Below are 12,074 nucleotides of genomic sequence, written 5' to 3' on the forward strand. Positions count from 1 at the left end.
AATTGCAAAATCTTTATATTTTGGTACCAAGGTAAGTTCATGTGTAAATGTAGTAACATAATTGTCATTTTAACCAATTTAATGTTGTTTATATGATATGATGCTGATTATTATCATGAAATATTATGCTTTGTGGTTATTGTTGAATAATATGTAATTATGTGAATTACTTGATGAGTATGAACTATCACGAAAGTACCGATTTCGATATTCCGTGGGAAGACGGCAAAGATGTGTGATCGAGGAAAACGCCTGTTTGAACCTTAGGAATAGATTAGGATACAAGTGACATGTCACTAGGAAGGTTGAGCATCCGAACTCGTTGAGTTGAGTCTGAGTTCACTTATGGATGCGAATGTCCGAACTCGTTGAGTTAAGTCTGAGTTCGTGAAATGTAACTAGGCATCCGAACTCGTTGAGTTGAGTCCGAGTTCACTTATGGATGCGAACGCCTGAGCTCGTTGAGTTGAGTCTGAGTTCACTTATGGGCGGGTTACATGGTAGCTTGATTACATATGAGGCTCTTATATGCAAATTATCCATGTATCCGAATTATATTCCGATGTGTTCAACGGGTAAAGTTTTACTCAAATGGAGGAATACTCGAGATGAAAAGAGACGTATTGGTAAGTGATGAGAAATGGATATTTTGGACAGGTATGTATTTAACCCTCGGGTTGAGTGTTAATTACAACCACGATAAGGTAATAAGATGATGGAAAATGATTAAAAAATGTGATAAGTGTGTTGATGATATATGCTAATGTTGATTAGTTTGATTGTTTGTTATGTTATTTATTATTTACATATGAACTTACTAAGCATTTATGCTTACTCCCTCCTTCTTACTCATTGTAGTTTTGGACAAGCCAGTTCAGGAGTCGGGATAGGTCGAAGGCTCAGTCACACTATCAGGAAGATTTTGGTAAATGGCTTGTAAATTTAAGTATGGCATGTATAGCAATATACTTATTTTGTGTAAATGATCTTATGATATGGTGACAGAATGGTTGAGAAATATTTGATAATGATAAATTATGAAAATGGTAAGTTTAGATTATGTTTGATGTTAAGGAAATTATTAAGATACTTAGTGCATAAAAACTCATAAGGGGATGAAATTTGCCATAAACAGAATACTGCAGCAACACTGACGCGAGTTTGAAAATTTACTAAAAATAATAGATATTGAATTTGGTGATGGAATACATATCAAATTGAAGCTTATTATGTCTAGTTTCACATGAAATAAATGAAACAGGTAAGGAATTATATGTTAGAAGATATTTGAATTTTAGTGAATAGGTTTATAGCAGTTTTTGAATCCTTGTTCCTACTTTATAAATTCACCATAAATTTTAAAGATATAATTAGGTGGTGTATTTTATATCCTCAAAATCCTTATTGAGTCTAGTTTTAGGAGAAACAAACCTCATAGTCATATGAATTTTGTACAGAGAGAAATGTGGTTGTAGTAAATAGAGGTCAGACAGTCAAGTCCTGAACAGGGGTAACTTTAACTAATAAACTGTACGAATTGGCCCAACCAAAAATTCTATAAAAAATTAGTAGATAGGTATATGAGTTTAGATTCAGGTAAAATTTACGGATCTTGATTTCAAGTTTCGTAACTCGAGATATGATTTTCTTGTGACTGTGACGCAAGTAGCTTAAAAGCTGTGAATGTAGAAACAAATAATCCAAAGTTCTAAAAATGTTAAATTAAGCTTAGTAACACCTCATACTCGACTCCGGCGACGGTCTCGGGCGTGGGAGTTACATTTAGTGGTATTAGAGCAGGTTTAGTCGGTTCTCGGACTACGTGTTGTATGTACGGATTTTGCTATACATGCATATGTATAAATTGTGATAGTGTGACGACTTCTGACCTTTTTAAATGATTTTTTTTATAGTAAATGGATACCGATCCAGCTGTGGCAGATGAAGTAGAGAGTAATGCGCCAGCCCCGGCTGAAAGGGTAGCGCCGACTGAAAACCCATCTCCTACTGTTGGTCAGGGAGGAGGAGAAAGGGGTCGGGAAGCCTTTCTCCAAATGATGAGTGCATGGTACACTGAGTTCGTTCGTACGAACCCAAATGTACAACCTCCCCCACCTCTCCCAATTCCTCAACCTGTACCCCCGATGCCTCAAGGTATGGATCTAATGAAATTTCACAGAACTCCAGTTGATAGAATTCGCAAGCAAGGGGCCGAAGAATTTAAAGAAAATATTGATGATGATGCTGAGAGAGCAGAGTTCTGGCTTGAAAATTCAATCCGGGTATTTGACGAATTATCTTGTACACCTGAAGAATGTTTGAAATGCGCTATATCTTTGTTGAGGGATTCAGCTTATAATTGGTGGAAGACTTTGATTTCGGTGGTACCGAAAGAGAAAATAACTTGGGAATTCTTTCAAGAAGAGTTTCGGAAGAAATATATTAGTGAAAGATTTATTGATCAGAAGCGTAAAGAATTCTTGAGCTGAATCAAGGTAATATGACGGTTACAGAATATGAAAGAGAGTTTGTTCGATTAAGTAAGTATGCCAGAGAGTATGTTCCTACAGAGGCCAAGATGTGCCGACGATTTGAAGACGGGCTCAACAAAGACATCAAGGTATTTGTTGGAATTCTTGAATTAAAAGAAATGGTAGTATTGGTTGATCGAGCTTGTAAGGCCGAAGAATGACTTAAAGAAAAGAAAAGGTAGAGGCTGAGACTAGAAATTGGAAGAAAAGACCGATGAGCGGTTCATTTTCACAGCAACCTAGAAAGTTAAGGAATATGATCCTCGTTCCCAAGCTTCAGCTGGGCAATCATATAGGAATTATAAGAAGCAAAATGTGGGTCCTAAATCCCAGACTACTTCGGCAGCCAGTGTAGGGAACTCGAGATTTGTTAAACTTGATGCCAGTAGTGTGGTAGAAATCATTTTGGTCCGTGTAGAGCAAATGAATGTTTTCGATGTGGTTCTTCAGATCATTTTATTAGAGACTGCCCAGAGAGAGCTGAAAAAGAAAAATTTCAGAATACAAAAACAAGTGGGGTGGATTCGAGAGGAAGATATCCAAGAAAAGCTGGGAGCGAAGCAAGCAGTAAGAATGAAGCCAGGGATGCACCAGTTAGACCTGAAGGAAGGGCTCCGGCTAGAACTTATGCTATTAAAGCACGTGAAGATGCTTCCTCACTTGATGTGATTACCGGTACATTTTCCCTCTATAATGTTAATGTTATTGCTTTGATTGATCCCGGTTCTACTCATTCATATGTGTGCATGAAATTGGTGTCTAGTATGAATATACCTATTGAGAACACAGAATTTATGATTAGAGTGTCGAATCCGTTAGGCAAATGTGTGACTGTCGATAAAGTATGTAAGAAATGTCCTTTAATGATTCGGGATCATTACTTTCCGGCCGACTTAATGTTGTTGCCGTTTGATGAGTTTGATGTTATTTTGGGTATGGATTGGTTGACATTGCATGATGCTAAAATAAATTGCAAAGAAAAGATTATAGAATTAAAGTGTGGAAATGGTGAAACTCTGCGGGTTGAATCAGATAAATCAGAGGCATTGCCTAGTGTGGTTTCTTCAATGTCGGCTCAAAGATATCTGAGAAAGGGTTATGAAGCTTATTTGGCGTATGTAATTAATACAAAAGAAGTTGAAAAGAAAGTTGAATCAGTGCTGGTTGTGTGTGAATTTGCGGACGTATTTCCAGAAGAATTGTCGGGTTTGCCTCCAGTCAGGGAAGTAGAATTTGGTATTGATTTGATACCAGGAACAGCTCCGATTTCGATTGCTCCATATAGAATGGCACCAGCAGAGTTGAAGGAATTAAAGTCGCAGTTGCAAGAGTTGACTGATAAAGGTTTTGTGAGACCGAGTTTTTCACCTTGGGGTGCTCCCGTGTTATTTGTGAAAAAGAAGGATGGTTCTATGAGGTTGTGCGTTGATTATCGGCAGTTAAACAAGGTGACAATCAAAAACAAGTATCCGTTGCCAAGAATTGATGATTTGTTTGATCAGCTAAAAGGAGCAACATGGTTTTCAAAGATTGACTTGAGATCTGGGTATTACCAACTGCGGGTAAAAGAGTCGGATGTGCCTAAAACTGCTTTTAGAACAAGGTGTGGTCATTATGAATTTTTAGTTATGCCATTCGGATTGACAAATGCTCCTGTTGTGTTTATGGATTTAATGAATCGCATATTTCGGCCAGACTTGGACAAATTTGTTGTGGTGTTTATAGATGATATTTTAATTTATTCAAAAGATGATACAGAGCATGCTGAGCATTTGAGGATAGTTTTGCAAACTTTGAGAAATAAGCAGCTGTATGCTAAGTTTAGTAAAAGTGAATTTTGGCTTCGAGAAGTTGGATTTTTGGGTCATATTGTTTCAGGTGATGGTATACGGGTTGATCCTAGTAAAATTTCAGCCATTGTTGATTGGAAACCACCGAAAAACGTAACCGAAGTTAGAAGTTTCTTGGGGCTAGCTGGGTATTATCGGCGGTTTGTAAATGGATTTTCTATAATTGTTGCTCCTATAACTAGATTACTCCAAAAGGATGTTAAATTTGAATGGACGGAAGAATGTCAACAGAGTTTTGAAGAATTGAAAAAGTTATTAACAGAGGCACCAGTGTTAGTACAGCCCGAATCAGGTAAAGAATTTGTGGTGTATAGTGATGCTTCTATAAATGGTTTGGGGTGTGTGCTCATGCAAGAAGGAAAAGTGGTGGCATATACTTCGAGGCAGTTAAAAACTCATGAGAGGAATTATCCTACTCACGATTTGGAATTGGCTGCGGTGGTGTTTGCTTTGAAAATTTGGCGACATTATTTGTATGGTGAAAAATGTCAGGTATATACCGACCACAAAAGTCTTAAGTACTTGATGTCACAAAAAGACTTGAATTTGAGACAACGAAGATGGTTGGAATTATTGAAAGATTACGAGCTTGTTATTGATTATCATCCGGGAAAAGCGAATGTGGTTGCTGATGCTTTGAGCAGAAAGTTGTTGTTTGCTTTGAGAGTTATGAACACTCAGTTGAAAGTGTCAGATGATGGTTCGGTTCTAGCAGAGTTAAGAGCAAAACCAATGTTTTTGCAAGAGATTTCTGAAGTTCAGAAAGATGATCAAGATTTGCAAGCCAAGAGAAAACAGTGTAAAGTTGATACAGAGTCAGATTTCAAAATTGGTTCTGATGGGTGCTTAATGTTTAAAGATCGGATTTGTGTACCGAATAATAAGGAATTGATTCAAAAGATCCTACAGGAAGCACATAGTGGTTATTTCTCGATTCATCCGGGTAGTACGAAAATGTATAATGACTTGAAGAAAATGTATTGGTGGAATGGAATGAAAAGAGATATATCAGAGTTGTGTCCAAATGCTTAATTTTTCAACAGGTGAAAGCTGAACTGTAACACCCGAACCCGAGGCCGTCGCTGGAGTCGAACACGAGGTGTTAACAGACTTCAAACCACTTAAAAAAAATTTCCCAGACAAGCTGCCAGTCTGCGTACTAGTCGCTTTAAAAATCATATCTTGAGTTCTGAAACTCGAAATCCAGTTCCGTAAATTTTCCCTGAAACTAGACTCATATTCCCATCTACATATTTTTTCTAGAATTTTTGGTCAGGCCAATTAGTACAGTTTATTAGTCAAAGTCTCCCATGTTACAGGGATCGACTACACTGACCTTTGCGCATTACGACTTGGATATCTCCCTGCACAGAGCTTCAATACTGATGCCATTTGTTTCTATAGAAACTAGACTCAGAGAGGAATCTATACATATATGGCATGACTCCTAATTATCTTTGTTTAATTTATAATGAATTTCCAAAGTCGGAATAGGGAATCCAGAAACCGTTCTGGCCCTGTCTCACGAGAACCTAAATATCTCTTAACATACTGTCCATATGATCATTTCGTTACTTTCCTATGAAAATATATTCATCAAGGTTCGTTTACATAATTTATTCATTATTTAATTCCAATCCTACTATTTTTAGTGATTTTCCCAAATCTACATCACTGCTGCTGCCAGCATCTGCCTTTAAGGTAGACTTTACCTATTTCATAGTTTCCATGATTCAACTAGCCCTTTTAGCATAAATAGCACAAATTATGATAGTGATTAACCATTCCATACCAAATGATTATAACATTATGCTCAAACATATATAAGCCATTTTCGCATGGCTATATACATTAACCAAAATATTCGTCCGCCACTAGTTTATTTTATACATGCCATAAGATAATCCAAAACATAGCAGTACCAAACAGTGGATAGTGATAGTATGACTAGTTGCTGACGATCCCCGAGCCTGTAGCTTCGCAATGAGATCTATAAAACAGAGGAAACAGAGTAAACGGAGTAAGCATTACAATGCTTAGTAAGTTTTAAGTAGTGTCAACAGATAACAATCAAATTATAACGTAGTTGTTCGTATTTTTATTTCACTCTTCCTTCGGGCATAGCATCCCTTTACCGAATGTGCACATCTCATCATATACAATAGGCAGATAAACTTTCACATAAAAGTGAGCTCATGTGACATATATATATCGTATGGTTTCACATCACCTCTCACACTGATCCGATGTCACATAATCATAGGAATAGTCTCATAGATTGCTCTCGTATGCATCACATAACTACCTTATGATTTAATGCAAATCAAGCTCACATATAAACTTGGAGTACATACCTGTTTAACCTTTCGCATTGAATATATTTATAAGCAATTCTTATTACGAAGTCTTACCCGGACATAATCTCCACACGAAGTTATCGGGTCTTACCCGGACAAAATTCCCACACGTAGTCATCGGGTCTTTAGAGCTCGGATACAGTACGAGCACGAAGCTTACGGACATTAATCAGTGATAATATTCTCGCATAAAGCCTGCGGGGTTTTAACCCGGATATAGTACTGACACAAATGCCCTTCGGGACTTATCACATTTATGAACTTTCACATCCATCACGTTGGCCTCTCGGCCCCGTCACATATATACACTTTCACATTCATCACATCGGCCATTAGGCCTTATCACATATATACACTTTCACATTCATCACATCGGCCATTAGGCCTTATCACATATATACACTTTCACATTCATCACATCGCTATTAGGCCTTATCACATATATACACTTTCACATTCATCACATCGGCCATTAGGCCTTATCACATATATATACACTTTCACATTCATCACATCGCCATTAGGCCTTGTCACATATACACTTTCACATTCATCACATCGGTCATTAGCTTACTATCATTCATTCGAATACATAACTTACAATATCACGATTTAGAATTCAAGTATGGGTTTAATCAATAGCTTATGAGCAACTAAAACAAGTTTATCAAGGTTCACAACATAATCTCAAATTCAGCACAAACTGTTTTTCCTGAGCAATAGTCACTAAATTATTTATAACTGGAGCTACAAAACTCCAAATCACTTTCTGTTAATTTTCCTGAATATAGACTCGTATATCTTCCATCCATAAAATTTCAAGAATTTTAGGTTTGGCCAATCAATACCAGATTTTTCTTAAAGTTTCCCCTGTTTCACTGTTTGACTAATCTGACCACTCTTCACTACGAATCAAATTCCTCATTTTACTGATTTCAAAATGTGTTGTATTTGATTTCATTTGAAACTAGACTCATTAAGGAGTCTAAGCATATAAATTTTATCTTATAACCATTTTTGTACAATTTATAATGATTTTCTAAAAACAGAATAGAGGATTACAGTGTCATTCTACGCTGTCTCACACAACTTTAAGTATCTCATTATCGGAAATTCCTTTGCTTACACGGTTTATTTTATAAGAAACTAGACTCATTAAGCTTTAATGTCATGTCTCATTCAGCCTCTAATTAAATCCATAAATTTATGGTGATTTTCTAAAGTCACGTTACTGCTGCTGTCCTAAGCAGACTATTTCAAATTACCCTTGAATTCCCAAGCTCAAACACTTTAGAACTTACCATTTGAGCTTAGAACATATCATGGCCACATCATATCTTATTAAATCAACTCATCATGTCCTATTATAATTGAATTTACTCAACGTTTAATCACTTAAAACTTACCTCGGATGTGGTCGAACAATTTCGGCGGCTATTCGATCACTTTTTCCTTTCCCTTGTTGGACGCCTCTCCTTTAGAGTCTTGAGCTTAAACAAATAAATTAACTCATTTAACCGCTTTGCTACATATATTGGTATCCACATTTTAATGATTTTATGACATACGAAACGACATGGTAAAATTTTCATCTTGCTACTTTATGTTCTTAGCTATTCGGCTAATAACCTCATGCAATTACCATACTATCAATAATCTAATCACACATGCATATGCATACTTGGACATTCGGTAATCACCTTTGCTAATTTTAAACTCAACATCACATAAGCTCCCAAGTGATGGCCGAATGCTTCATTTGTTACCCAACTAACCATTCAACAACCTCAACCTCATTACCACCCTTTTATGCCTAATTATCTAAGTCAAGATAAGATCATCAACATGCCTAACTATAGCCGAATGTGCAACATTAATCTATCATTTCTATCTCATTTAACACTTAACATTTACCACATATCGATTCACCAAACTCTCCATCTATTCATGCTCTCATATTCGGTCACCCATACCCATACTAACCATATAACTAATTAATCCTAGGGTTAAACACAAGTGAATATTGAAGCACCATGGCCGAACCTTCATGAAGTTGCTAAGACCCCTCATTTCTACTCCTCACACACTCTCACATCCAAACCTTTTTATTAAACACTCAAGCTCAATCATCTTCATGCCTCATCACCACAACATCAAAACACCAACCAAGAAAGACAACACCCATGGCCGAATATCATCTCCATCACATAGCAAGATTTAGACCATGGGCTAGGTAGAACTCAAACTAACAACTAAAACATGCATGCATCTCATGGAACATCATCAAACATACCTTAGTCTAGTTACATGCATGGCCGAATCTCTTCAACCTTTCTTCTTCCTTCCTCCTTCAAATTTTCGGCCAAGGTGTTAAAGGATGAACACCCTTTTTTTTTTCTTTTCTTTGTCTAGTTACGGCAAATGGGGGGGAATGGATGAGACAACTTTGTTTTCATCACCCCTCCCTTTTCATTACTTAATTACTAACCCTTTATTTATTCTTTCTAACATAACACACTAAGCCAACATGTTCCCAACATGTTTCCACCCTAGCATGGCCGGCCACTAGCTCAAATTTTGGGTAATTTGACATGCAAACCCATCATTTTCATAACATGCATTAATAGGCCACTTCACATTTGCCTAGCACATTTCTAAATTTTCTCACATAAGTCCTATTTAATAAAATTCACTTACAATTAACAAAATTCAAACATGAAATTTTCACACATGCATATATACATATAATAGACATAAAATATTATATTCAATTATTTCTGCAACTCGGTTTAGCGGTCCCGAAACCACTTCCCGACTAGGGTCAAATTAGGGGTGTCACAACTCTTCCCCCTTTAGGGATTTTCGTCCCCGAAAATTTCTACCGATGCATAGTTTAGGATAACGTCCTCTTATTGAATTATATTCATATAAACATTAGCTCATCGATGGCAATTGTAATTCATTATTGATTTGCATCGATCTGTAAAATCATTTTCTGATCTTAAAACAAATACATAAACATTTCTACAAGTATGCACATATATCTCATTTTCTTGATTTCATAAGTAATAATCACTTAATTTAATTCACAATTGCATCTCAACCACATATTAAGCACATATTAATATGTATAATTCACATCATCAACCCACATATTTGTAACCCATGTTTTCATTCATAAATAAGCTGTAACCTAACCGAAAGTACACATATACTCAAACATCCCAATAAATATCCTTTATAACTTTATCACATCTCAATATTCAACTTAACTCATTTCCAAAAGAAAAGTCAACTTCCACGTACCTGAACATTTAGTTCATTTAGCACATTCAATCATAGTTAACGTTACCCGTATACAGTCGAATAGGCATAAAGCCTAATATAATACTCTGGCATGAGATTTATTCTAGCGCATAACTCGTATATCCAAAATTATCAACATTCATCAAAAATTCTTTCAAACTTTCGAATGTCGAAACTTAATCAAAAAATTTCTTGAACAAGATTAACAAAATAGTGTCCATTCAGCAATAGCACATATAGCTCTTACAATGCCATATCCTAGATATGGTCCTACATATTCTCACATATCGAGCCGATGCCATGTCCCAGACATGGTCTTACACACTATCTCAAATCAATGCCTTCGTCCCAAACGAGGTCTTACATGAATTCCACTTCACACACTTACTGCCCACTGACCGATCTCGCACTCATAGTGCTCGGTTAAAGGAATTCGCACACACACAGTGCCTCTAATTATTCACATACATAGTGCTCTTATTCATTCGTTAATACACATTGATGTGACTTAACCAAGTCTATAAACATCATGTATGTACACTTTTAAACATATCATCTCATTTAAATTTGAATTCGTATAGTAATGAATACTTAAACTTTGCTCAAATTACCGGCACGAAGCCTACTAGGCACGAAGGCCCGAATACACGTCACCAGCATGATTGCTCTTCGGGATTTAGCACGGATATATCACTAGCATGAATGCTCTTCGGAACTTAGCCCGGATACATCACTAGCATGAATGCTCTTCGGGACTTAGCCCGGATTTAGTAACTCGCACCAATGCCTTCGGATCTTAGTCCGGATATGGTCACTTAGCACAAAGCCTTCGGGACTTAGCTCAGACATCATTCGAATAACCATGCACATTTAACAATAAATCATGACACATTCGTATTTCATTTTCATTAGCAAAACTCAAACACAAGACACTTATCATTCTTGCAATTTCGGCTCAATAGCCACACACAAAGAGCATGATTTTGATTTGCTTAAAACATGATCTAATCAAATCATAATTTAAGCTCTATTACTCAAGAACTTACCCCTTTCCGCTGTCCGAAATCGACTTGGTAAGGTCGCACCCTTAATATAAATAATTGATAGAAAATATATATATAGTGGGTTCGCACACATAGTGCTTAATAATCAACCACGCACACTTAGTGCCATGTACTTTAAACTCGCACACTTAGTGCCGTGCATTTCAAGCCCGCACACTTAGTGCCAATCTCACAACCGTGAACACTTATTGCCGCACACTTAGTGCAATCTCACAACCGTGAACACTTATTGCCCGCACACTTAGTGCTGAAAACCAACCACTCTATACGCTTCACTGCCTTTTTACATTCGACAATTTCGTCTCTACATACATTTACACATATAGCAATACACATTAGTATATCATTTACATTACTTGGATACAAACACAACATGCTTATCGACCATTCAACTTCCAGTTCCATAGCCACATACAAAAATCACATTTATAGTCATAACACTCCTTCAAAATTGCATCACTTATACCCTTATAATCCAATCCAAATCGAAATTCAAATACGAGTACATGATACGTACCTGATCAACTTAATAATTTAGGCATATCTAAATGAAGTTATATCGCAAATTCTCATAGTCAGAAGCTTGCTACAGCTCGATCAGGATCAAGATTCATTACAATACAGCAAACACATTTTAATAGCCAAAAATCATCACACTATCATTTTATCACTTTATGGCATGTATAAATAGACTCACGCGTGCTACGTTAGTCCTAGAATCGACTAAACCGTAGCTCTGATACCAATAAATGTAACACCCCGAACCCGAGGCCGTCGCCGGAGTCGAACACGAGGTGTTAACAGACTTCAAACCACTTAAAAAAAATTTCCCAGACAAGCTGCCAGTCTGCGTACTAGTCGCTTTAAAAATCATATCTTGAGTTCTGAAACTCGAAATCCAGTTCCGTAAATTTTCCCTGAAACTAGACTCATATGCTCATCTACATATTTTTTTCTAGAATTTTT

Source organism: Gossypium hirsutum, chromosome A01 (assembly GCF_007990345.1).
Source record: "Gossypium hirsutum isolate 1008001.06 chromosome A01, Gossypium_hirsutum_v2.1, whole genome shotgun sequence".
Classification (NCBI taxonomy): domain Eukaryota; kingdom Viridiplantae; phylum Streptophyta; class Magnoliopsida; order Malvales; family Malvaceae; genus Gossypium; species Gossypium hirsutum.